Source organism: Dermacentor albipictus, chromosome 6 (genome assembly GCF_038994185.2).
Source record: "Dermacentor albipictus isolate Rhodes 1998 colony chromosome 6, USDA_Dalb.pri_finalv2, whole genome shotgun sequence".
Lineage (NCBI taxonomy): Eukaryota > Metazoa > Arthropoda > Arachnida > Ixodida > Ixodidae > Dermacentor > Dermacentor albipictus.
The window spans coordinates 101,437,489-101,461,989 of record NC_091826.1 but is presented as its reverse complement, the minus strand read 5'-3'; the positions used below and the strand labels follow the sequence as shown (position 1 = coordinate 101,461,989).

The window sequence follows — 24,501 nt, the reverse complement described above, 5'->3', positions numbered from 1 at the left end:
GGAGCACGATAAAGAGCCCCAGGAGGTCATAATTATTCAGGAGTCCACAATTACGGTATGTTCATAATCACATCATGGCTTTGGTACATAAAACCCTAGCGTTTAATAATTTATTTGCCTCTGTGCGAATACAGACGCATGTTAAAGAACCTCAGGGCAACAACATCAGTGCGCAATTATGAGCTACATGATTCACGTGAAGGTAACATATCAAACGCAGAACAAGTGCTCACATTAGCCACTGCAGTATTGAATAGCTATGGTGTTCTAGAGCAATGTCATGGGCTAGGCAAACAAGTGCAATTGCCACATACAGTTCATTTGAGGACACAGAAAGTGGCATGGAAACGTCATAGTACAACGTGGCCATTTAAATGCAGAAAAAGAATTCTCACGCCATCACTGACGTGTGTTCTACTGCAATAATTACCGCAGCTGATGGCTAAGAGAAACAAGAACTGATTTTATGTTCTGCATCTTTTATAGTCTACTACAGGTAAGACATGTTGCGATAACAACTGAATTAGTACAACTTCGAATATGAGGAACCTATGAAAATGGTGGGAGAGCCACAGATCAAAAATATGAAAGAATCAGGAGCTATTTCAGCCAAAGCCCATGACAGTGCATTACGACTGAGGCTGCTGACCAAATAAGGGACGTAAAATGAGGAAATCAATTACATAATAATGAGAAATTGTTCCCGTTATCCTGTAGGCACAGAAAATGTTTTAGGAGAACATATATATTATGAACATTTTTATTTTGCAGTTTTCGCAACTTTCTTTTTGATGACCATCTTTTTTACCGCTGTTTACGCAGGACTCGATTTACGTGCTTTATATGAAGCAGCAGGCTCGCCCGACAAAACTGTTGAAGGAAGTCAGTACGACAGCTTGTGGAGCAAAACAGTGCCTGGGAAAGGCTGTCGCGTGCAGCTTTTGTTCTAACACATGTGCAACACGTGGTAGATGAGCTACAACACCAATGTTTTCTAGAAAATATTTTTCTATGGTCTTAACCGCCCCAAAGAGACGTTCGGAAGGCTGTGCCAGGCCAGCAAAGAGTCCTCGTGGCTTACCTTAAGACTGAAGCATGGCCATAAACTGATGGGAACCTACTAGTGCCTCCTCTTCATGTCTTGAAAAATGGCTGCAAACACACTCCGCAGGACGTTTTTTAAGAAAATGCTGCACGAGGTGTGCCGTAAAGCAGTACAGTGCATTTTGCTCTTCGGTTTCTAGAAGGTCACCACCTGATGTGTCGCAGGAACTTGGCACCTCTGTCTCTTCAGCAATGAGTGGCGGTGCAGCAGCACCACCATCCACTACTCTGGCCAATAGGTGTCTCCGATTTCGCAGTTCCCACGGGACAACAGGTTGCTTAGTTTCCCAAAAGAAATGTGTTTCAGAGCAGCGATAAACTAAAACACATTAGGATGTTCATTACAGCCAAGATTCCTTCTCACAGTGCCAAAAAGATTCTTAAGAGGGTCCTGCTGCAAATGGCGTGTCAGGAGAAAAGTGAAGTCAAAAGTTTGGCAGAGGTCTTTCCACAGCAAGAGGACAGCCTGGATGGTGACAAGCAAGCCACGAATTGTGCGGGGCTGTCTGGGGCTGTCAAATCTCCAGCATTTGATCCATTTGAATGCCTCCTGCAAGAACTCCACATGACCAGAGTCAGCACTGATGGCATAGTCCATCTTGCCAGGCCTGGCAGTGATGCCTTTGCTGTTGAGACAGTCAAATAGCTTGTCAATTCTATCAATAAACTCTGCTGTAGACTTGGCAGTCCCATCCATTTTCCCCAGAGCAATCATGACAGTCAATGCCACCTACATTGACTCGCTCAGTGCTTCGGTGGCAAACTTTACCTTCATACTGTTGAAAGGCCTCTTGTATATATGATCATCTGTCAGTTTCCTTGCCAATTTCATTCCCATTGGATCAGAGCTCTTACATAAATCCACAATGTGCTTCCATTCAGTAGTGTCTGTGCCAATAACAAGTTTGTGAGGTGCACGCAGGGTATTTCTGGTGAACTTCATAAGGTGTGGAGTGTCAAACAGAAAATAAACATTGTGACCACCCACTTCGAAGAATGGTTCATCTAGAGTTACGTTTAACTGCTCTGAAAGTGTAACATTACTTGTCCCCTGATCGCACACCACTGCCTTAACAAACAGCTGAATTGAGCTTAGCTGTTTAATTAAGGCAAATAGCAGCCTCCTGATGTAATGAGCATACAGTTTGGTACATGCCACTGCAAACGCCAAAGGCTGCACCCATGGTTTAAAAATTCCAGAAAGGAGGACTACAAAGGCTTGGTTTGCCACACTCGGTGTCCTTTCAGAGCCATTGTCTGAAAAGCCAATCACAATATTGTTTTTGATATCACACTGCAAGTTTTATTTCATCGAACATGATGACACAGACCCGATCCAGTAAATGCCATCTGTGGTTGCTTCTTTAAGTACATCAATTACTTTAGGAATAATTCCGGTTGTCATTAGCACTTCTGACAGCTACTTCCGAAGAGACCTCGGGGTTGGCAAAGCAAGCACTTTGGAAAGGTGCCTGTATGCCACCGGGCTATGATAGAATGTGCTCAGGACAAACTCTTTCATTTCCTGTGGCCACCTCCTTCCCTTCATTTTGCGACCATCGAGCAGGACCTGACTGTTCACGAGCTTGTAAAACTCTGGAGTCAGGCACGACCTTAGGGTTTCCATGGCATCCCTCCAAGTAACCCTACGAGGACTCCTACGCTTTTGCAACCGTGACAAGGCTCTCCGGTACCTGCGAGCGTCTGCTTTTCACTTCTACAGAATTCTCCCCGTGTCAGGGCTGAACAGCTTTTAGTTCCGCCCACGCAATGAAGGTGTACCTACAAGAGTAGTGCATCGTTGTTATAATGCGCAGTTTTATAGAAGTTAAAACACACTTTATTTGTATGAAATAGCTCTTATTCTGTGGGCTCGCTCAACTTATGTCATAAGACAGCAATTAGTAATGGACAATACGGAAAATGTTTAGAGAAAATCATTCATAATTGACGATGTGGGAGTCTAGGGGTATCTTACAGGTGCAATATCAATGTAAACATCACTTCACTGGCTTGAGTACAATAACGGGGAGCTTGCATTATATTACTGGTGATGTTTATCTGCGAGACTCTACCACATACATGTGTACTGATTTATGGAGTGAACTTACGTTCAGTGCCTAGGCGACGTCCTGTTGGAGTGCCAGTAGCTGGTGCAGCTGTAAAAAGCAATTAGGACACATGATGAAAAGGCTTCATTTTGCGAATTGCGTATGAATTTTGCGAATCATATTGCGAATTGCGTATGAACAATATTATTGGGACACATGCACTTATTCCAATCTAGATTAAGCTTAAACGAATAATCTCGCTATCGACGCACTAATTACCGCAGTCCACTAACTTACAGAAACTCAAAGAAGTGTAGAAATGGGATATAAAACATTCGTACAGCAATTTACAAGGAAACAGCTGCCTTATTGTGCAAAGCTTCAGCTTTTCTCTTCCTTGCCCTAGCATTGGCATCCAATATTTTGTCATTCATCTTGAAGCAGTAGTTCTTCAATGAAATATTCGTGCTACACCACAAAAGGTGCCTTGACACAAATTCACATTTGTTTCCATTTTTGCAGGCGTCAAACTCTGAGGAATCATCACTTTCTGTAATTGAGCAATTAACCTTTCCGTATTTTTCAAAAGTAACTATTTAAAGAAGTTATCAACATCTTACCCTGGAGTGCGGTAATACAACGAAGTCTGCACGTGGTAGCGCCCTAATCCACGCACTCTGGGCTTCTTCATCTTGCGGAAACTTGGACATGATTTTTCTGCCCCGATTTGTACATGTAAATGCTCCGGCGACTGGGGACGCAGCACTTATTAGGCCTACCTTGGCATGGCACTCCACATTCCGGGGCAATGAAGACTCGCGGTACACACAATCGCAAGCACAGCACAAATGTTGAGACTACATGTACTGGTCACGTCTATAAAAAAATGTGCGTCATGCAACAGCATGGCCCAGCATGCCGGGACTTGTTTAACCCGAAGCTATTCAAGGAGCGGCAGGGCTCCTGGAACTAACCGAATTGTTGTCGCCGCTGTCATCCCCTCTGTGTTCTCCGAATAGCCGGGGTTAACCATTGTATATCTGCCGCGCTTCATTCTCAACACAGGTGCGCCGCTGGTAGCTTCGTAGCACGCTGCACGGAACTTCTATGTAGGCCTCTTTTGTGTGACGTAGCTCAAGGGGAGAGGGTTTAAGTTCTCTAGAGGGTGTTGAAAGGGCTCGGCCACCTGGATCGGCGCGCGTGCGCGCGACGATCTACGAGGGCATGCAAGGGAAACAGATTTTCGGGTTCGCCCGCTACATAGATGCCGCCAATTACCTCTGCCACCGAAACCGGGGAGTTTTCACTCACTTACCTGGACCCCGGGCATCTAGTTCACTTCGGTGCTCTTTTCCTCCACTTCACTTCTTGGCGTTGGCACACACTCTCTCTCCTCTTTCCTTGCTCGGACAACTACTCTCCTTACGTAATGCCGTTTGCTGATACGCGTGGAAGCTATTCCACATGCTGCTTTCCTATGCGCATGCGTGTAGTGGCGGAGAACGGCGGCAGCGCAGCAGCTGGATGGGCGGCATTCCTCGAGCTTGTCGTCTTTAGAAACTCGGATCCTCGGCCGTCCAGACGCGACAGCGATCAAAGAGGTAACGTTACGTGCACAAAAAATAAAGAACACCCTTGCTCTTTTCTGGACGTATGCAAAACGTTTGTAAATATTCCTAGAGAAATTGACAAAAATGAAGTTGTAGAAAAAGGCAGAGCAGAAGTACCGATTTTAAATGCGTAAAAATTCCCATGCCTTTCCAACCAGGAAGCCTGTTCGTCCGTTGTGTAAGACGATCGCTTTCAAGAGTTGACCTTCGTGCTGCCTCTCGCCTCAACGCGAACTAAGGTGCGAGAACACGGCGCACTCGAAGCAACGTACCAGCTATCGATGCACTCTACCTCGATCGGAGCTCCTTTTCAAGATAGCTATCGTGTTGCGCTGCCAATCATGAGGTCGCGGGATCGGATCACGGCCGTGGCGGTCACATTTCGATGGGGTTGAAATGCAAGAATGCCCGTGTCCCGGTCATTGGGGGCACGTGTAAGATCCTCTGGTGGTCAAAATTAATCCTCACTACGTCTTGCCCACTACGGTGTGCTTCATAATCAAATCGTGCTTTTCGCGTGTAAAACAGCAGAATCCAATTCAATTCAACGCATTCCAGATAGGACGCGCAGCAACGAGGGAATTGACCTTCGTGCACCCTCTCGCTTGAATGCGAACTAAGTGGCGAGAATACAGCGCATACGAAGCTATCAGCCGTCGACGCATTCTGGCCCCATCGCAGATTGCTTAAAAGAGAGAGCCTCCACGGCCACTCCATACGCCGCCACCACCGGAGAACGGTTGATAACAATTCCCATCGAGAGGAGGCAGCGCCATCTACCACGTCTACATACGACGTCTGCCAAATGTGACCGCTCAGTTATATCATGTACTGCAACGTAGATCGGGCCAGTGCTCATCTTTCACGAAGCAGCGTCTTCATCCAAATGCACCATAACCCACTTTAAAGATAAAGAAGCGGAACAAGCAGGATAAAACAACAGACAGCGTACATAATCAATGCATATACTGCATTTACACAATCTGAACCGTCCATGTAAATTTTGCTAATATTGCTTCTGTAGGGACCCTCTTATTGTCTACAAGCTTTGTACAGCGATACACGGAAACTCACCTGCTCCAGAATATATCTCTAGCATTTGTGATCTACTTACGCTTATGTCCATTCCCCGGACTAGGTGTTTGCAGCAAGCTTGGTGAGGAGGGATGAAGGAGCTCACTGCTTGCCTGGCAAACTTAGACCATTTCGGCAGATCCTGTATTAAGGTCTGGTCTGGTGAACAACAGAGGATCTGATACATTTGCCTTGGGGTTCTTCATGCGAATAGCTCCTCCGTTCGTAGGCACCAAAGCCACAGGAAGGTTACTGGTTCCACTGCGAAGGAACAATTCCACAGGTAGGTCTTGCAGGGGAATGGAAACAGGCCAGAGGGTAGCGCTCTGGCCTGGAGATTAAACAGACATCACTTTGTCAATAACCACACTTTTAATAAAAGAAAGAAGAAAGAAACAATAAAGTTAAGAAAAGACAGATAACCGCCGGCTACTTGTCAGCAAACCCGGATGAAGTCCGGACGAGGCATGGTAAGACTGCTCATGGAACCTTGGGTCCTAAAAAAGCCCCCCAGCCTGATGGTCCCGGTTAACGTTTCCGTGTTTCAACCGCGCTTCTCGATTTCACAGTTATTTCTCGCTGTTCCCCGCAGTTATGCCAGACGAAGCAGCATACGACGGCGAAACAGCAGGTGATTTGCAGCAGATGCTTACGCATCATTTCTATAAGTACCACAGGCGATTCGGCATGTAATTTTTCCCGTCCGAACGTGGGCCCTGAAGTAAAAGGACCACACTACAAGGAAGTCACCTCATCTCATCAACAACAAATACTTTTCTCTCTCTCTTTCTCTCTGCGCTAAAGTGAAGCTTATGTGATGCGTACTCTTTGTGCTGGGCGCTTTGTTTCTTATGCGTATGGTATGTTTATTTATGCCCGATGGAACAGATTGCGTTGATACTCGTGCTTGAAAAAGCGAAACAGAACAGTAACTGATGAAGTGTTCTGCGCCCCGCTGTATATCCGCATATGACAAAGGACGGGAGGCGATTTCTGTCTTCGCGGCACCATCTGATGCGAAGCTTCTGCAGAAGTGGTCCTCTGCAAAAGGACTGCAGAAGGACAATGTGATCTGCAAACCGAAGGCTGCTCAGATATTCGCCTTGATTCTCACTCTTAAGCCTTCCCAGTCTAATATCTTGAATACTTATTCAGCGCATGGAATGAATAACATTGGAGAGACCGTGTTTCCTTAGATGACCTGTGTCTTGAAAGGTAATTTTCCACTTTTCCTTAGAGAACCAAGGTATCTGTGCGCGTAATCTGTATATATTTCCCAAAATATTCACGTATGCCGCCTGTATTCCTTGAACACGCAATGCCTGTATGACTGCTGGCATCTCTACTGAATCAAATGCATTCTAATACTCTGTGAGAGGCATATAGAGAGATTGATTGTACTCCGCAAGTTTCTCCGTAAACTATTTGACGATATGGATTGATCCACTATATCACTTTCGGAAGCCAGCAAGTGAAGTGTTCGCCTGAATATATTCGTACCCGCCGTGGTTGCTCAGTGGCTATGGTGTTGGGCTGCTGAGCACGAGGTCCCGGATCGAATCACGGCCACGGCGGCCGCATTTCGATGGGAGCGAAATGCGAAAACACCCGTGTACTTAGATTTAGATGCACGTTAAAGAACCCCAGGTGGCCAAAATTTCCGGAGTCCCCCACTACGGCGTGCCTCGTAATCAGAAAGTGGTTTTGGCACGTAAAATGCCATAATTAAATTAATTTAATTTGAATGTATTCGTATCAGCATTCCAATTTATCTGCGTCAAATAAAAGTCCACTGATAAAAAGATGCGTGCAGTAGGATGCAGTAATGTAACTTTACTCAGGACTTCAGTAAGTTGGTGCGCGAAATCAGATGTGTTATGGAGAGGCCGATGAGAACGCCTCCAACAACAGACTGAGGCATGGCATGACATATGAGCCACATGATTTCTAAGACTAAATGCTTACAAGTGAGCGCACGTGTGCGATCTGTATAGCAGACATGAAAACCCGGTAAGTCTGCAAGAACTTCAGCGTCAGTGATGTCTGCAGTTAGCCATGATTCGGTTATTACCAACAAATTGCTGTTAGATGAAAGTACGAAGTTCAAGTGAATGTAACGTCTCGGGAGGAAAATTCGCGCATTCATAAAAAATAGCCGAAAGCTCGAGGTTTGTTTATTTGCTATTCGCACGGGAAGACGCAGTTCTTTCACAGCTTGACAACTGCTATAAGACTTAGCTGACCGTCTGTGATTGGTCATGAGATGTGTAGGGTTTGCCGTCCAAGAATAAGAGGAAAAGTAATGCGTGCTTTTTTTCAGGTGTTTGCGACGGAAGTCTACATGACATCTTCGGTTTTGCTTTTAGTCTGACATTCAATGTATTTTTTTTTGCAGTCTAGTGATTAGCATTTGTATCTTTTAAGCTAAAACCAGTGAAGGTTTCTTTTCAGCGGCCCATTTTACTTTTCTCTATGCGAAACATGTTCTTCAGAAGCTTTTTTTTTCTTTTTCGACAACTTCCATTTTTTCGGGAATAATTTAGTGTTTCTTAAAAAGTACTCATACAGCAGCACTTCATTTTTTGTTAGTTTGTTCGCAAGTCTTGAGGCTATTCATACAATTTTATTAAATGAGAATGAGTGATCTTGTGTTTCGACCGAACTGATCCTTTGCCCCTGATAGTTCACTGTGTTTTTAGCATTGGGCAGTAGAGGTGTGGCACATAATTATACCGAAAGAAATACTTCTGCTCTAAATTTATGCGTCTGTGTTAGACTGTTTATTATTCAAGAAATAGAATTTGTGTTCGAGAAAGTTGAAATTCATTCAACTTAACAACTACACAATATTGCTAGAGTGCATAAAACTTCTAGACAACGCTTATACAGGAAAATGCACCTTCCAGTCACAAAGCACCTCTAGTTTATTCAGACGAAGAACAAACATGCTGTTGTAGAACTACTTGAAGACCGCTTCAAGCTTGGACATAATCACAACATATCACAGGCAAGCTGATGTTGATACTGACATGGATGGATGGATGGATGGATGGATGGATGGATGGATGGATGGATGGATGGATGGATGGATGGAGGGATGGATGGATGGATAAATAACTTTCTTGAGGTGCGTCGGTGAGCGATTAGCGCGCTGCGGGCCGCCCCCACGCCGGGACAGAGATGCCATGCGCCTCCGCCGCGTCGCGGGCCCGATGGACAGCCCAGAGCTGTGCCTCAAGGCCCGAGCTGCGTAGAGTTTGATCCTACTCTTCCTTGGTGATCCTGGCCCCTTCCGCCAGGCGGCAACCCCAGAGCATGTGAGCAAGGCTAGCTATATTTTTACAAAAGCGACACGCACTGTGAGGGTGCGCGCCCGGGAAGATTGTGCAGGAAGGCCGGGCATGGGTAGGTGCCCATCTGAAGCCGCCACTACGTGACTGGTAGTGGCATGGTTCTCTTGAATAACTTGTAGTGCTGGGTGATATCGTTGTACGTAACGAGGGGGTCGCGCTCGCTCACCCATCCTGCCGAGAGGGAGTCCGGGCTCGCACAGTGAGTTAGGTCTCGTGCGGCCTCGTGTGCCGTCTCGTTGAGGTTAGGGAGTGGCCCCTCAAATGTTCCCATGTGTGCCGGGAACCAATACATGTAGTGCGGGTTGAGTTGTTGATTACCGAGTATCCTGCCGACAGTCGGGAATATGTTCCCTGTTCTGAAGGACAGAATTGCCGTCGGGAGTGCAAGGCTGATGGCCACCAGCTCGGCCACCTCAGGTCTATCAGTGCGCAACCTTGCACGTGTTCATGACTGTGCCATCTTTGTTGACCACCGCTGCTACATAGACTCGTCAGCCAGGGTATTTGGCTGCGTCCGTAAAGCAGCATGCTTTTCCCGAAGCGGCTGCCTATCGGAGGAATTCTTTGGCTCGAGCAAGTCTTCGGTCGATGTTGTGCTCTGGGTTCATATTCCTGGGCAGAGGGGCTGCCCTAATCTTTTTACTCTGGTCGGGTGTTAGCGGGTGGCTGTTACACTCGTTCTCAGTAGGTGCGACGCCGATTTCTCGTAGGATCCATCTGCCCGCAGGTGTGCCGGACAGCCTGGTGATCTGTGCCCGTTCCTGTGCCTACACAATCTCGCTTAGCGTGTTCTGCATTCCTAATGCGTCCAGTGCCTCCGTGCTCGTGTGTATGAGTAGGCCCATGGCTCTCTTGGCGACCTTACGCAGAAGCGTTTGAAGCTTGTCTCTCTCCACTTGAGACCAATTGTGCATAGCTTCGATATACACGAAGTGACTGGTTACGAAGGCCTGTGCCAGTCTAAGCAGTTTGTCCTCCTTGAGCTCGTGATGCCGGTTGGCCACTCGTCTCAGTAGGCGTGTTGCGTTCTCGGCCTTCGTGGTGAGCTTAGCGACTGTGATGGTGTTTGCGCCATTGGCAAATATTCATGCTCACATGAATCTTTGAAATAATGGAGTGTGAATTAAAACTTGGAGCATCAAATAAATGCATTAGAAAGATAGACATGCAGAAAATATTGCATAACATTGCAGGGTTCACAATGTGAAGGCATGCACGTGCATCATGTTTTACACTGCATTGTACTAGAACACATCATGGTAAGTATGACCTCGCACCACATGCAGGGACAGGTTAATAGTTAATATTGGAAGTGAAGAAAAGTGTACGAAGTGCTCATTTTCCGCCAACACATACGAAGTTGTAAAAATGAGCAGCTAAAACAACAGAATAATTCTGTCGCGCTGACATTGCAAGTGTTTCCATAAATTCAACTAATTCTACATAATGTCGATTATTACAAACAAATAATCTATTAGGACTACTAAGAGTGAACATTTCTGCCGCCAACTCAAATATTGACACGTGTATTTGTTCATCTTTATGCGGTGGCCGCTTTTCACCGACTAACAAATGTTGTCGCTCGGCGTCGGACGCGCCTGCATGGATCGGAAGTTTCGCAAAGCTTATCGATGGTTCTATTCGTTGTCTGTTGTCACAGGAACTTCATTAATTTCTTTTGTGTGCTTCAGTGTTTCTGAGGAGAGAATTGTGCCATAAAACAGCGTCGGAAGGCAAGAAAAACAGAACATGCGCTCAGTGCATGAAAGTTTGCCAACCCACTCTGCTGTCTATTGTAAGAAAGTACATATTGACCAGACTTGCTCTGCATGTACTTACAAAACACTAACATACATGCTGGACAGCAGATTTTTAATAATTTTTTACAAACTCCATTAAACAAAGAAAGACTGACCAGAGTCATGCCTGTGCCCTTCATGTGACCCATCAAGATGTTGCACATTCCCGATGGCGGCTATCAGTGCTTTTACTTGAGTCCAGGGGGCTCTTATGACCGGAAAAATATACAGGGTGATCATTTTTAAGCTTTATGGTATTTATGGAATCGTCTGGGGAGACAGCCTGATTGTCCTAGAGCTGGATTATTCGAAGAAGGCAACATTAATAGCAAGATAAATTAAAACGCATTCGACTAATTAACGAAAAGTAGCCAAATGACTTCTTAAGCACCTCACGCCACATTGGAGTTTGCAATTCGTAGCCGGTGAGCTTGCAGGACGTATCCACTTAAAATAAATTTCCATGACACCAGTTCCGAGGTATTATTTTCCTAAGTGTTATTCTTCCAAGTATCCTTCAGGTCACTCAAATCCCGCCAGCTGTGAGTGTTCAAGACATCCAGAGATACCCGAACGAGCTGTCCATGTGATTGAAGAGCATGGCCACGGTGCTGGTCACTGCGAACGCGTGACGGTCGAACGCGGGCTCCAAACCCCGCCATCAATTGAGGTACGCAAGTCGGCAAGAGCCGTCGCCAGTGCTTCCTCTCCCGATAACTTGACTTCCTGGCGGCTCCGGATTACTGGCATCAACGAGGCCTACTTTAGCACATTAACTAATGGCAATTTTCCTATGATTTATCGTTTCCTTACTTGCGTTTAATAAATGCAATGTTGTCCTTAGTGTCAGTGTTTGTTGGCTTCTTATGTTATCACTAATACAAATCGGGCCCCTCGGTCAACCCCCTTTCTTCTAGTTTGTTACAGTGTAGAAAGTAAGCGCTTCAGTTTCGGCGATGCTTTTCAGGGGGGTCACGGATGATGACAGCTGTCAAGACGGAAATGTATTGACACCCAGGAGTCTCTTTAGGGCCTTGTGCACTTGTCACGGGGTGGAAAAGCCTAAACGATTTCACGCGTCGACTTTTCTCTTTGCCATGCTCGTGCCAAGCAGAAGCACTCCCCCCAACCCGCCCTTCGGCGCGACATGGGAGACAGCAGCAGCCGCAGCGCAAAAATTAAATAGAAAACACTGAGCATTGAGCGTCTATGTGGCTGTCTCGTGTCTCCTTCCCTCGTCCATTGTTTTATTTGGCGCCTTCGTTGTAATCAATAAAAAAAAAGCTAAGACAACTTCGCTTTAAAAAATGGCTGTGGCTTAGCTAAGGTTAAGCCCATGGAGGATGCGAAGCATACTAGCCTTTATTTTAGTTGTTGAACCACTGTTTAGCCTGGTGAACTGCTGTTGCTTGGCTATATTTGGTTCGGCTAGACGAAGAAACAACTCATGCGTTTCTCTGCTTCGCCTTCAAGAGTGGAACGCGATAGCGTTCCCGTCGACCCGCCAAGGTGTGTAAGACAATGGGCTACGGCGCAGCGACTACGCGCCCCGCATTGGACGCGGTGAGCGTCGAGCAACGCAGCGTTCGGCGCGGCAACGAAATGTGCGCCTGAGCAAGCGACGCACGCCTGAGCCTTAGAAACAGCTCGTTTCTAAGGCAACACCGTATTCACTAGAGGCGCTTTTGTACCGCTTTGAAGCATCGTACTCGTGGCTCAGTAGTAGCGTCTCCGTCTCACACTCCGGAGACCCTGGTTCGATTCCCACCCAGCCCATCTTGCAAGAGTTGAGCCAAAGCCACCTAGAAAATCAGTCTCTGTAGCACGCCGCAACCTTCGCTTCTCATTCCAACGAGCAGCTCTGTCTCCAGGAGGCATCTCACCTCGTGAGTGTCTAGCAGAGGCAAGCGCAGCTGCTTATATACCGCCGCGACGCCGCGAGCGACGGCGCGAGTTGGAGCCCCGTTTCTCCTCTGTCGTGACGTCACGGTGTCACGTGGTATTCAAGGCGACACCGCCGCGCCTGAGGAGCTGGGTTGAGCTCTCGTAATATGCTTCGCATAAAATTATGGAGTTCCGCGAACTGTGGGAATCGATGTAAGCGAAGCATTCCGTGCTGGATGCTTTGATTGACGATAATTAGCGGTGATGTTGACGGCTAAAGCTTAATTTCTTCAACGTTTAGTCTAACACGAGTGTGGTGAGTTGATGTTAGACGCTGCCTTGCGGGCACCACGGTTTTTTGCGTAGTACACAGAACACACAGGGAGAGGTATTTGCTTGTTGTTCGCCATAATTCATAACCCCCGAGAGGGTTGAGCATAGCCATTGTCTAAAGTGGCACGTCGCACTGAGCAGAAATACTAAACTTGAATGGGATTATCGGGCTGTATGTGCGAAAGCCACAATCGGATTATAAGGGCGCCCGCCGTAGTGGCGGACTCCGGATTAATTTTGACACTGTGATGTTCTTTAACGTGTCCCAAAATCTAAGTCACCCGCCGTGGTTGCTGAGTGGCTATGGTGTTGCGCTGCTGAGCACGACGTGGCGGGATCGAATCCCGGCCATGGCGGCCGCATTTCGATGGGGGCGAAATGCGAAAACGTCCGTGTACTTAGACTTAGGTGCACGTTAAAGAACCCCAGGTGGTCGAAATTTCCGGAGTCCTCCACAACGGCGTGCCTCATAATCAGAAAGTAGTTTTGGCACTTAAAACCCCATAATTTTTTTAATCTAAGTGCACGTGCGTTTTCTATTTCGCCCCCGTCGAAATGCGGCGTCCGCGGTTGGGGTCAAATCCACGGCCTCTAGCAAAGCTAATGCGGTGGGCAACGAAGTGTTGATTTGACGGTCGACCGCTTCCGTAGTTGCGCCTGCACCCTGCGGTGCGCGTTAATTAATGCGGCTCTGCTTCGGCACGCCCTGCGTAGTTTGCCCGCTTGACATATTTGCATGGTGTTTATTTTTCAAAAATAGCAGCAGCGTACTGTACCGTGCCTAGATAAGCTTATCCACGTCATCTCCCCCCCCCCCCCTACAGCTCTATCTACGTCGCCTTCGGACACGCACCTTAGCAGAAAGGGTAACGCTGCTGTTTCTGCAATGCTTCTGAGCGGAGTTACGGATAATTACAGCTGTCAAGAGGCTAATTGGCGACGTCCAGGGAGCTCCAGAGGGCATTGCGCACATTCGACGCGGTGGGGTAAAAACGAGTTCTAAGCGTCACCTTTCCTCTCTGACTAGGTGCTGTCATGTATGCGCACGTTGTGAACCCCCCTCCTCTCCTTTCGGCGTGGTGTGCGTAACAGCAGCAGCCACAGCAGTGGGAAATTCGAAGAGGCAAAAAAAGCTTCGCTTTAACACAGTCGCAGCTGTGGACTAGCCACATTTCCTAGACAAACGCAAATGTTATTTCATAACGCGCCTGTCTTCCTTGCATTATAAAAAAAGTAACGTGCTTACTCGGGTGGAGGATTGGGCGAGTTGGCGTTCCATTGTAAACTGCTGCAGCGCAACATAGAAAGGAAGAACCAGGCCGAGCCGGGCCAGATGAAGGAAAAGAGCGCTTACTTCCAGCTGGTTTGTCGGAAAGCTGCACGAGATATATAGCTACAAGAAAGCGTCAGGCCGTGTCACAATCCTTCAAAACACGCCAAATCGATAGCAGGCTATAGCATCATGAGTCCCACAACGCGCGATTCTGTCATGCATGGTTAAACTGATCAAGAAACCTTCATGTGATGATAGGGACAAAGATAACGCGAACACACTTGATACCAGCCCTTGGTATCAGATTAGCTTCAATAACCTCCCGCGTAAGCTGTGATCGGTGCTTTTTTTTGCACTTCACATCGACAAAAATTCGGCTCACATCCACAGTTACGAGAGCGAATTCCGAAGTGTCCTTGTGTAGCTCAGTGCACATTGTAATCATATTCTTGTGGCCTTTCATTAAGGCAACGACCAGTTTGACCTATATATCTCTTCGCGCATGATAGTGGAATTGCATAAACAACCACAACATTGCAAGACCCAAAACGCTTCTTTTGCATGGTCGAAAAAACAGTAATGTTGAATTCTAATGGCGGAGTCGGAGCAAGTTTGTTCCAACGGCAGAGTTAGGGCAGGAGTAAGGTGTTCCAATGAAAGAGTCGGAGGGGATTCAGAGCGGGAGTCGGTCCGTGGAGCAGAAAAAGATGCTCTGCCAAAATCGGCGGAGTGGACCGGAACTCTGCGTGACGTATTTCCTTTACCACGTTTGTCTGCTGGGAGGCGCCACCGGTCATGACTCGCGAGGAAGCAAAAGCTGCTGCACGCTTGGCGAGATATCCATTCCTCACTTTTAAAAAAACAACAGGTGAACGGCGCTGAAGAGACAAGTGACCGGTGCGGCGGTGCTGAGAGCAAACAGCGGAAGGAAATGACAACACGCAAGGTATCCTGGGTAACTCGGTGATAGAACTTCCGCCTTGCTCCGGCGGCGCAGGTTGTTCCACTCGCGGATCTGGAGGCGTTGCTCTGCGCCAGAGTTGCGTGCTCGCTCGCGGAGTCCGTCGGCTGCTCCGACTCCGCCATTGGAATTCAACATTAGTCTCAAACAGCGCGCCGTCCTCTCGACTCCACGCACTAACTGCCACCGATAAAGACAGTAGGCCTTGCTCGCTGGTCGTGGGCGTCGCCTGTTAGGAAGGAGCTTCTGCTAGAATTTCAACGCATACTTTTTGCGAATTCTATAACGCATGGATGAATATTAATAAAAATACTTTGGATACATCTACACCGTCGGCAGAAAAGAGGAAACATCGCATGGTGGTCGCTGCGCACTGCCCATCGGCGAAGCCATCTGCCCTCGGATGGTGTGTTTCGATCACTTCCGTGGCGTTGTGCTGGGCGCTGGTTGTCATATGAGGCGCACTTTGGACATCACGTTATAATATTTATAATAAATACGAGTAAGCGACAGCTGAGTGACACCACTGCGCATTCGCAAGCTCTTTCCGTCTTCGTCCGTGTTGAGCTTTCCACGCTTCCGGCAAAATGCGGCTGCGTTTAAGGGCGTTTCGGAGCTTGCAGGCTGAAATAACCTCGCAGCGCTGGCATATGAGAGTTCAGTGGCCGCCAGTGGAGTGATGAGAACGAGCTCTGCGAGTAGCGAGCAAGTGTGCTGTGATGGCATGTCCGGCCGCCGCTTATCTATGCTGCTTTCCTCGCGGGAAATAGCTCTTCGCGGATAGAAACCCAAATAAACTCGTGCTCCGTTTGCCAATGAGGCAATTTTCGCACAATAGGCAACACAACTAGCCGGCCTTTTCACGAAAATACCGCGATCAAACACACCTCAAACGGGCGTCTCCAGGCGCACTAAGCATGCGTTGGTTTTTCGTCTGCTTCTCGTGTCGAGCCATGTCGAGGGCACTCGAGACATCCATGTTCGCCTATGCGCAACAGTGCTCTTGCAAACAGTCCCATTACGCCTTTACTTCACCTTGAAACTCAGATAGGTGCTGTGCAGGCTGCTCGTTTTCCTGCCTGACTACTGCACCTATAGTAGGACACAACTTTTTAAAAAATACAGCAGTTGGAAACCAAGGCACACGAACCGCGCTGGGTTGTGTTACTCCGCCAGCCAATCACAGAAGCCAACAAAATCGTCGTCATTCGAACTTCTCGAAATGGCGCCGTACTTGATAGCTTCGAAGTGTCTGCGGTTTTTGGAGAGCCTTTCATCGGCGGAAACATGTGCAGAGTGTTTGAAGTCGGAGCATTTCGCTCTTAAAAAGTCCCTGCTGCAGTTAATTTTACTGCCGAGTCGGTTTTATTAATCATGAAACTTGACTGACAACTGAAGTGAAACTTGACAATAAATATTGTCATGTTCGTGCTCGCTTTCCTTTCCTTTCTTGACCCGCCCTCGAGCAGTTGACCCATTAGTAAATATGCACCAACAAGGCCAGCTAAAGACCCTTCCTGAAAGCAAATAGTTGCAGCAAAGCAACACAGTATTTACGTCGTTCTGTGGTTCCTTACTTTCCACCCTAAAGCCAGGTCTCTTCGTATTGACCGTGCGCGTCGTATCAGCCGTTCGGGAATGTTTTTGTAGTGTTCATTCAAGTATTCGAATGTATTGTTCATTGATTGCTGCCACTCCATTATTAATCTGTGCCAAAATGAGTACCTATGGGGTTAAACTCACGGTGATATGGAGGGAGCCTGAGCATAACAAAGACAGCACTTTCAGCAGCCTCACCAACCCGGTCTTGACGGTAATCACTGTGTCAAGCAGCTGCTTGTTAGTCATGGCGGAATGGTACGGTATCGTCTTCGAAGCCGCCCAGTCTTGGATCTGTGCCTTCCGCCATGACATCGACTTTTCCGCCACGCGCCTCAAGTGGTATTACGCATTGTCCATGACAGTGACGCTTCGTGGTGGAGGCTTATCGACGACGGAGATGAACCACGCCTCGACATGGTTGCCGTCCATTTCCTCATGGAAATCAGCTGTTTTCTTTCCCAGGAACACATCCAGGCCACCATCAACAAATCCATCCTCACCACCAACATGAGTCACGATCAGCCGCTGTGCTTTTCCCAACGGCTGCTTGAGAACCGTTGCTAAGCAGTGTTAGTACGCGTGGCGTGACGACTTGACTGCCATATCCGCCCAGACCTTACTCACCGTGTGGCCAGCAGTGGCCCACGTTTCATCAAGATATAATATCTTGCGCCCTTCATTCTTGCACCGAGCAATCTCATAAAGATAGTTGTGCTCCCCCCGCAACAAGTCTTCGCTCTCGACGAGCAAGTAATTTCTCCCGCGTTTCTCCCTCTCGAAGCAGATATCCAGGAGGAGGCGGTGGATCGCCTACGGCTGGAAGGTCGAGAGATTATCGGGGTTCGCGGATGCTATTTATGCAGCGACCTTATGCACAGTTGGAATCTCGTTGCGGCGGAAAAAGTCGTGAGAGCAATTTCTGAGAGAGCAATTGTGGCTTTCCCTTTTAGTGAATATGTGTGGCACAGGCTGGGATTTTGCGTTGCAAGTGTTTTGCAAAATTTAGCCTTTCACCGTTCCACTGTAATACATGGGTGAAAACACATAAAATAAAGCGAATATAATTCGTTTTGTATTTAACGCCTAATTAAGGTAATATGGAAAGGTTGAAGTACGGTGTACTTGCAGCCTCACGGAGAAAGAGTTGCTGGCAGGTATGAGGGCGTGGGCCGGGCTTCACTGCCTACTTAGTTGCACCCGACTATGGTCACTGCAGTGGTTTGGTCAGAGGAAAAGGAAACACTGCTCGCATATGGTTGGAGAGGTCGAAGGAATAGGATGACTCAAAAGCTGCTTTACCGGCACACATTTCATGGCTGGGCAGAGACCCTATATTGACAGTTGAAAAGGCCCACCCTTTGACACGCGAGGGAGAGGCGATGACTGAATGGATCTGAGAAGAGGGGACCTTTCTCCCAGGGGAAGCAGAAGTATTCCACCCTCACGGAATGTGGACAGGCGTTAGGCGACACAAGGAATTCGTCATGAACACTGCCTTCGAAACCGCAAACGACGTTCGGCCAGTTCGGGAAACTTGGGCTGTGCTCATGATACGTCCAGCATCTCGAGGTTTTTGAAGTGTGATCTATTTCTGTCAAGCAAAGAAAGAACCAAATAAAAGGTGGAAACGCAGCTTGAAACAGGCTCAGCCCCCTAATGTTACAAGGCTTCGAATTTCGGAGCTAGAAAGCGACTTCTAGAAAAATACATAACTTTGCAGAAAGGCAAGACGAACCTAGTTCAATATATAGAAATAAAAAGAAAGATTACAAAACTATAAAATTTCACGCATCACAAAGCTGAACACAGGGTGAAATCACGCATTAGACGATAAAAATTCCGACAAAGCAAGAAAACTTCTTGTCAATAAACAGAAAGCAGCAATGCAAACTAATGTGTACCGATTAATTCTAAGTGCCATATTAACTAGGTATATCTGTCTTGCTGACGTGTTTAACTGATTATCACAAGATAAGTAATCCGAAATTTTGTGTGTCTGACGTCGTGTTGTACCGGTTGCATATTGCTGGTCAGCTAGGCACTCGTACAACTGCTGTGGCTTCAGCGAACAAGGCAGTATGGCTCGCATGTTGGTCAGAACACGCAGGCACCTTAGATTATGAATAAGCCCTAAGAAAATGCAGCAAATAGGCTCCTAGTACTTAGGTAGGCCGTGAGAGCTGGCTTATGCAGCTTTGCTGTCTCTGATGTATCACCTGCTCATTTTGCATTGCATTGACAATTGATATTTTCAAGCAACGCATCATCTGCGACGTGCACATAATGCTCGGGCTGTCACCTCGTGCTAGCGAATGTAAGAAATTTCATGCTCACAACCATTCCTTCCCCATGCACATCCCTGTCTGGTGGCACCAACGCTGGCCCAGAGCCTGCCAGAGGGTTGCCTCAGAGGCCACAATCGAGTAGAGGCTGTTTCCCAGCGTTTCTTCGCATCTATTCTGTGCGAATCTCGAAGGTGTTGTTGCTGCAGGTGGCTGCTTTTGCTTGCTTTTGTGAGATGGCGCCACAATAGAAAATCACCCATGCGCCCTCTCGCGGTTAGGGACTATCTCTGTATATTTTCTCGCTCACGAGCTCATGCCTCAGCAGGTCGTCGTGTTCGGTGGTGCTGGGCGACTCATGTTGCCTCTGAGTGCAAACGATGTAAACCATGAATGACGCCATGTAGCTTGCCCTCGCCGGTCCTGAAGGTTTTCCATCTGTGATTGGGGAGTTCCCGTGAAGATCATTTCCTCGTTATTTTCATCTTTCACGTGTTGCCGTTTTCAGGAGGTCTGGTAAGTGCAGTCTTACTTTGTCATCACTTGCTGTACAGTGAATGCATTTTTATTTTTGTTTTCCTTTAGTACGCTGCATGCACAATGAATGCAATAAGCTATATCCGCGAGACGGCGGCGGAATCAACAGGGCCGCCGCGCCATATTGTTCTTCGTGTCATTTCCGCATTGAAAGAGACACACTGGCACAATATCTTGCTCGAACTTGTGATGCGTATTGTGCAAGCCACCGTGCAGTATTAATCAGTGGACCATATGTTAACGCGCAAGAGGTGGTGCTTCTGCCGTAGGTGCTTGCCATTTTAAGAGAAAGTCTACTATGGTCTGTGCATGAAAAAGAAAATGGCGGCATTATGTTCGAGCGTTCAGTGTTTGGCCGCATGAGTCACGCAAGAAACAAGCCGCGCGATCAGAAAGTTGTGCAGCTTAGGTTCTCCACTCCTCGGGAGTTAATTTCCTTTCCCTTGTCCTCTTGTAGCTTCAATGCTAGTCAAGGAGAGAAGGTGTTGAAGGTCCGAAGTGGGCGCCCCTCGATGATTCGAGTGCACGGTGGCAGCGCGAAGGAAGAGCCGTTGTCCGATGAAGTGACGCTTTATTCAAACGACGAAGTGTCTGTCCGGGTCCAAGCCCGAAGCTCCGCTCTCTCCACACAACCAAAAATGACTTTTTAAGCCCTCAGTTGTACAAAGGATTCGCAAACCAGCCAATCACACATGCGAGTTCACATCATTGTAACCGATAGCACAACCACTTTCGTGCCGCACACGACATTGGTGGAAACAGTGGCACTCTTTAGAACACGCCAGGGGATAGGATTTCTCAAAGACACGTGACACCTCCCTCTCCCCTACGTTGGGCTGCGAGTATCTGTCCCTGATGTCTTCCCTCTTTCCACCTGCAACCGGCCGCCATGCAAGCTGCCGAGAATGATCTGTGGCATCGCGGATTATTAACTACATATCCGCCGGACAGCGGGCTACCCTGCCAGTACTGAGAAATCTGTCTCCCGTGCAGCTGTGTGCCGGTTCGCTTGAAATACAAATACCATAATTGGGACCTGATGGCAATAGCACATACAAGCATCCCTCGGCCATAGATATTTCCTCGGTAGCTATTTTCGATTGAAAATAGCTACCGCCATTTTCACGGGAATCTTTAGCAGGCCCACGCGGATGGCAAACATCAAAGCGGCTGGGCAGCGTCGCGTCGCCCAAATTCCGTGACTGGACATTTGGGGACGCATGGGCATTAGCGGCGGCGGTGACCTCCAGCGCCCCCCTTCTTTCATCTTCACGCTCGTCTCCCCGTGCGCTCCCCTTCATGTTGGCATCTCCCCTTGTACCCTTTTGTTCCGAGCGGGGGTGCAGTTCTAGTGCCTTTTCTACGGTGCAGCCACTAATCCGCTTTCTCTTCACGCGTGAGTGTTGCCCACGTCCCCTCTTCACGGAACCCATATGCGTGCCTCATTTCCGGTTATTGGCCGATGCAGCAGGTGTGGGCTCGTCCGACGCATTGCTGTAGTCGCCTAAACTGGGCCACGAAATAACAGCGAGATCAAGTCCCTAATCTCAAACTGACTTCGGGTGATCAAGCATCGCTGCCAAAAAACCGGGAGGGCTATCAGCAACGACAAGCGCGGAGAGGTTCGGTCGCATGAACCACCGGGGACACGGATCACATCTTGACAAATTAAGAAGTCTCCGGTAAACAGTGCGTTTTTCGGGAAGCCTGTGGCGGCAGTACGAGACTGTCGCCACAGTCTGTCATAATATGCTTTTTCACGTGGTTACTTTTGTTTTATTGCTTGGTTTTGTGTTGTTTTCTCTTCATGTCACATGATTCGCGGAGTGTATGAGTAGGCATCTGAGTCACAAAATAAACCATCAGTTGGAAGTTAGCGCTGACCCTGTTCTCCGTCCATTTTCATTACCCCTTCCACCTTCCTTTGTTTGGTCGTTCTGAGCTGCGATAGAAGCCTAAAAAAGCCCTTCCTTGCGTTCTCTCATACCGGACCTCGAGAATCACGTGACGCATACGTCACGGGCCTAGCCTACCTTTTCAAAACTTCCTGTGCCTCTTCCTTGGAATTTCCTATTGCTGCTGCTGATATCGGCACACCGCGTCGGGGGGGGGGGGGAGGGGTCAGAGGGGATCGGAGAGGGATGTTGGCGCGGCCTCCTAGACAAGAAGGCCTGAGTGCTTGGCGAGTGACGTCATGGAGAAGAGGCGATCGGCACGCTCGGGGATACGGGTTGAATGAAGGGATCGCGGCTTGGTTCACCTAGCAGCCGTGTGCTTTTACTGACCACTCCACACTTTTTCTTCAGTCTAAACTGCGGAACGAGCAGCAGGCACCTTACAAAGCATTTATTTAGCGGCACAGATACAAAACAGCTTTGTAAAACACGTCCAGGTATTGATTCCAGCAGCTTTTTATAGCGTCGCGCTTTGTCGTCTTTGTAATGTACGTTGTTTGTGCATTATAATAATAATTATTATTTATTATACCCCACACATCATACCCATTACTTCAAATAAATTGAATCCATAAAAAATTTTCCTTCCGTATTTCTGTATCTATGGTTTATGGCGCGGCAATGATGAACGTAACGCACTCTATTAGCTTCACAATTGCGTATGAACAATTTAATTGGGGACACATGTACTTATTGCAATCTAGATTATGCTTAAATGAATAATTTCGCTGTCGACGCACTAATTACCACAGTGCGCTAATTTACAACAACTCAAATAAGCATAGAAACGGAATATAAAACATTCGTGCAGCTATTTACAAGGAAACAGCTGCCTTATTGCGCAGAGTTTCAGCTTTTCTCTTCCTTGCATTAGCATTGGCATCCAATCTTTTGTCATTCATCTTGCTGCAGTAGTTCTTCAATAAAATATTCGTGCTACACCGCAAAAGGCGCCTTAACACAAATTCACACTTGTGTCCATCCTTGCAAGCGTCGAACTCTGAGGAATCATCACTGACGAGCAGTTCAAGCGTGAGGTCAGCGACTAAACGACGTTGGTTTGGCAGATTAGTAAATTTCTCTTCGTGCACGTAGACATTTTGCTTGTTATCAATTGCATCAGGTCTTCTAGGTTTAGAATCTTATCCGCTTCCTTCTCCTTGCTGAAGGCTTCAGCAGACGCTTCACACGTTTTCTTCAAAGAAGCAGCTTCAAGACGCATGCGCTTGGAATCAGAATCCTCCCTCGAGGTGCTTGGCTTCGAAAGATAAGGTGGACTTTGAGGAAACTGATCGGACTGCGCCTGGACGAAGACGCAGGCGTGAGAGTGGCGCAGTGACGGTGTGCCTTAAGGTCGTCAAGGTGAGAGAACTCGCGCACCGTTTCGGCCTCAATGAAGTGAAGTTCAGAAGCCTAGAAGGGAGATAAAAGTTGTTCTAAATTTTATTCTAACATTCCTGATTTAAAGAACTTTCTGTAATGCAGCAACTAACCTTCCCGTATTTTTCAAAAGTACCTATACAATGAAATCTGCACGTGGCATCGCCCTAATCCAGGCACTCTGGGCTTCTTCATCTTGCGGAAACTTGAGGACGTGATTTTTCTCCCCCGATTTGTAATTGCTCCGGCAATTGGGCACGCCGCACTTATTAGGCCTACCTTGGCATGGCACTCCACATTCCGGAGGAATAAAGACTCGCGGTACACGCAATGGCAAGCACAACATAAGTGTTGAGAGTGCATGCAATGGTCACCTCCAGAAAAAAAATGTGCGTGCGGAAGCATGTGGGAGCATGGCCGAGCACGCCGGGACTTGTTTAACCGCGTAGCTATTCGAGGAGCGGCACGGCTCTTGGAACTAATGGAATTCTAGCCGCCGTCGCCGCCTCGGTCTTCATCGAATAGCCAGGCTTAACTATTGTATATCTTCTGCGCTTCTTTTTAACACGTGCGCGCCGCTGGTAGCTTCGCAGCGCGCTGCACGGAACTTCTATGTTGGCCTCTTCTGCGTGACGTAGCTCAAGGGGAGAGGGTCAGCGAGAAGGCCTTAAGTTCTGGCAAACTGGCATGCACCCCACCGCGTCGAATGCACACAATGCCTTCTGCAGCTCCCTAAGCTTCGTCCCATTAGCATCTTGACAGGTGTAATTATCCGTGACTCCCCTCAAAAGCATTGGCGAAACTGCATCGTTTCGTTTTCCACGAACGCGCCAGTCCAGGGGGTACGTAAATAGAGCAATAGGGAAGAGGGAGGAGAGGTGCCAGTTCGCATACAAGGTAGGGGGAGGGGTAACGTGAATAAGCTTAAGTTCAAGGCATGGTATAGTACGTCCCTGCTATTTCTGAAAAATAAACACCATGCAAATATGTTAAACGGAAAATTACGCCGGGCGTGCGGAAGCAGTGCCGCATAATTGAATGTGCATCGAAGAGCGTGGTGACACTACGGATGCGGTCGACCATCGGATCAACACTTCTGTGCCTGCCGAGGTAGCTTTGCGGTTACGACACTGCTACAGGTCGTGGATTTTATCCGGACCGCGACCGCATTTTGACGTGGGCGAACTAGAAAAGCACGTGCAGTTCTTCTTTCGGACATGTAAAGAGCATCATGGTGTCAAAATTAATCCGGAGTCCGCCACTAAGACGTCCCCAGCAATGTGATTCTGGTTTGGCACGTACA

General features: G+C 47.8%; 1 protein-coding gene across 2 annotated transcripts in view; it reads left to right on the top strand.

Moving 5' to 3' along the window:
• Window positions 1-4,676: 4,676 nt before the first annotated feature.
• The window catches only part of LOC135913643 (uncharacterized), a 45,094-nt gene continuing 25,269 nt past the window's right edge, over window positions 4,677-24,501 (top strand). The window contains exon 1 of one of the 2 annotated variants that reach the window (XM_070520912.1): window positions 4,677-4,756. The gene's annotated coding sequence lies outside the window, so the exon portion shown is untranslated. Of the gene's footprint in view, window positions 4,757-19,687; window positions 19,843-24,501 lie in introns of those variants that run through there. The other variant, XM_065446179.2, reaches the window with a different exon arrangement.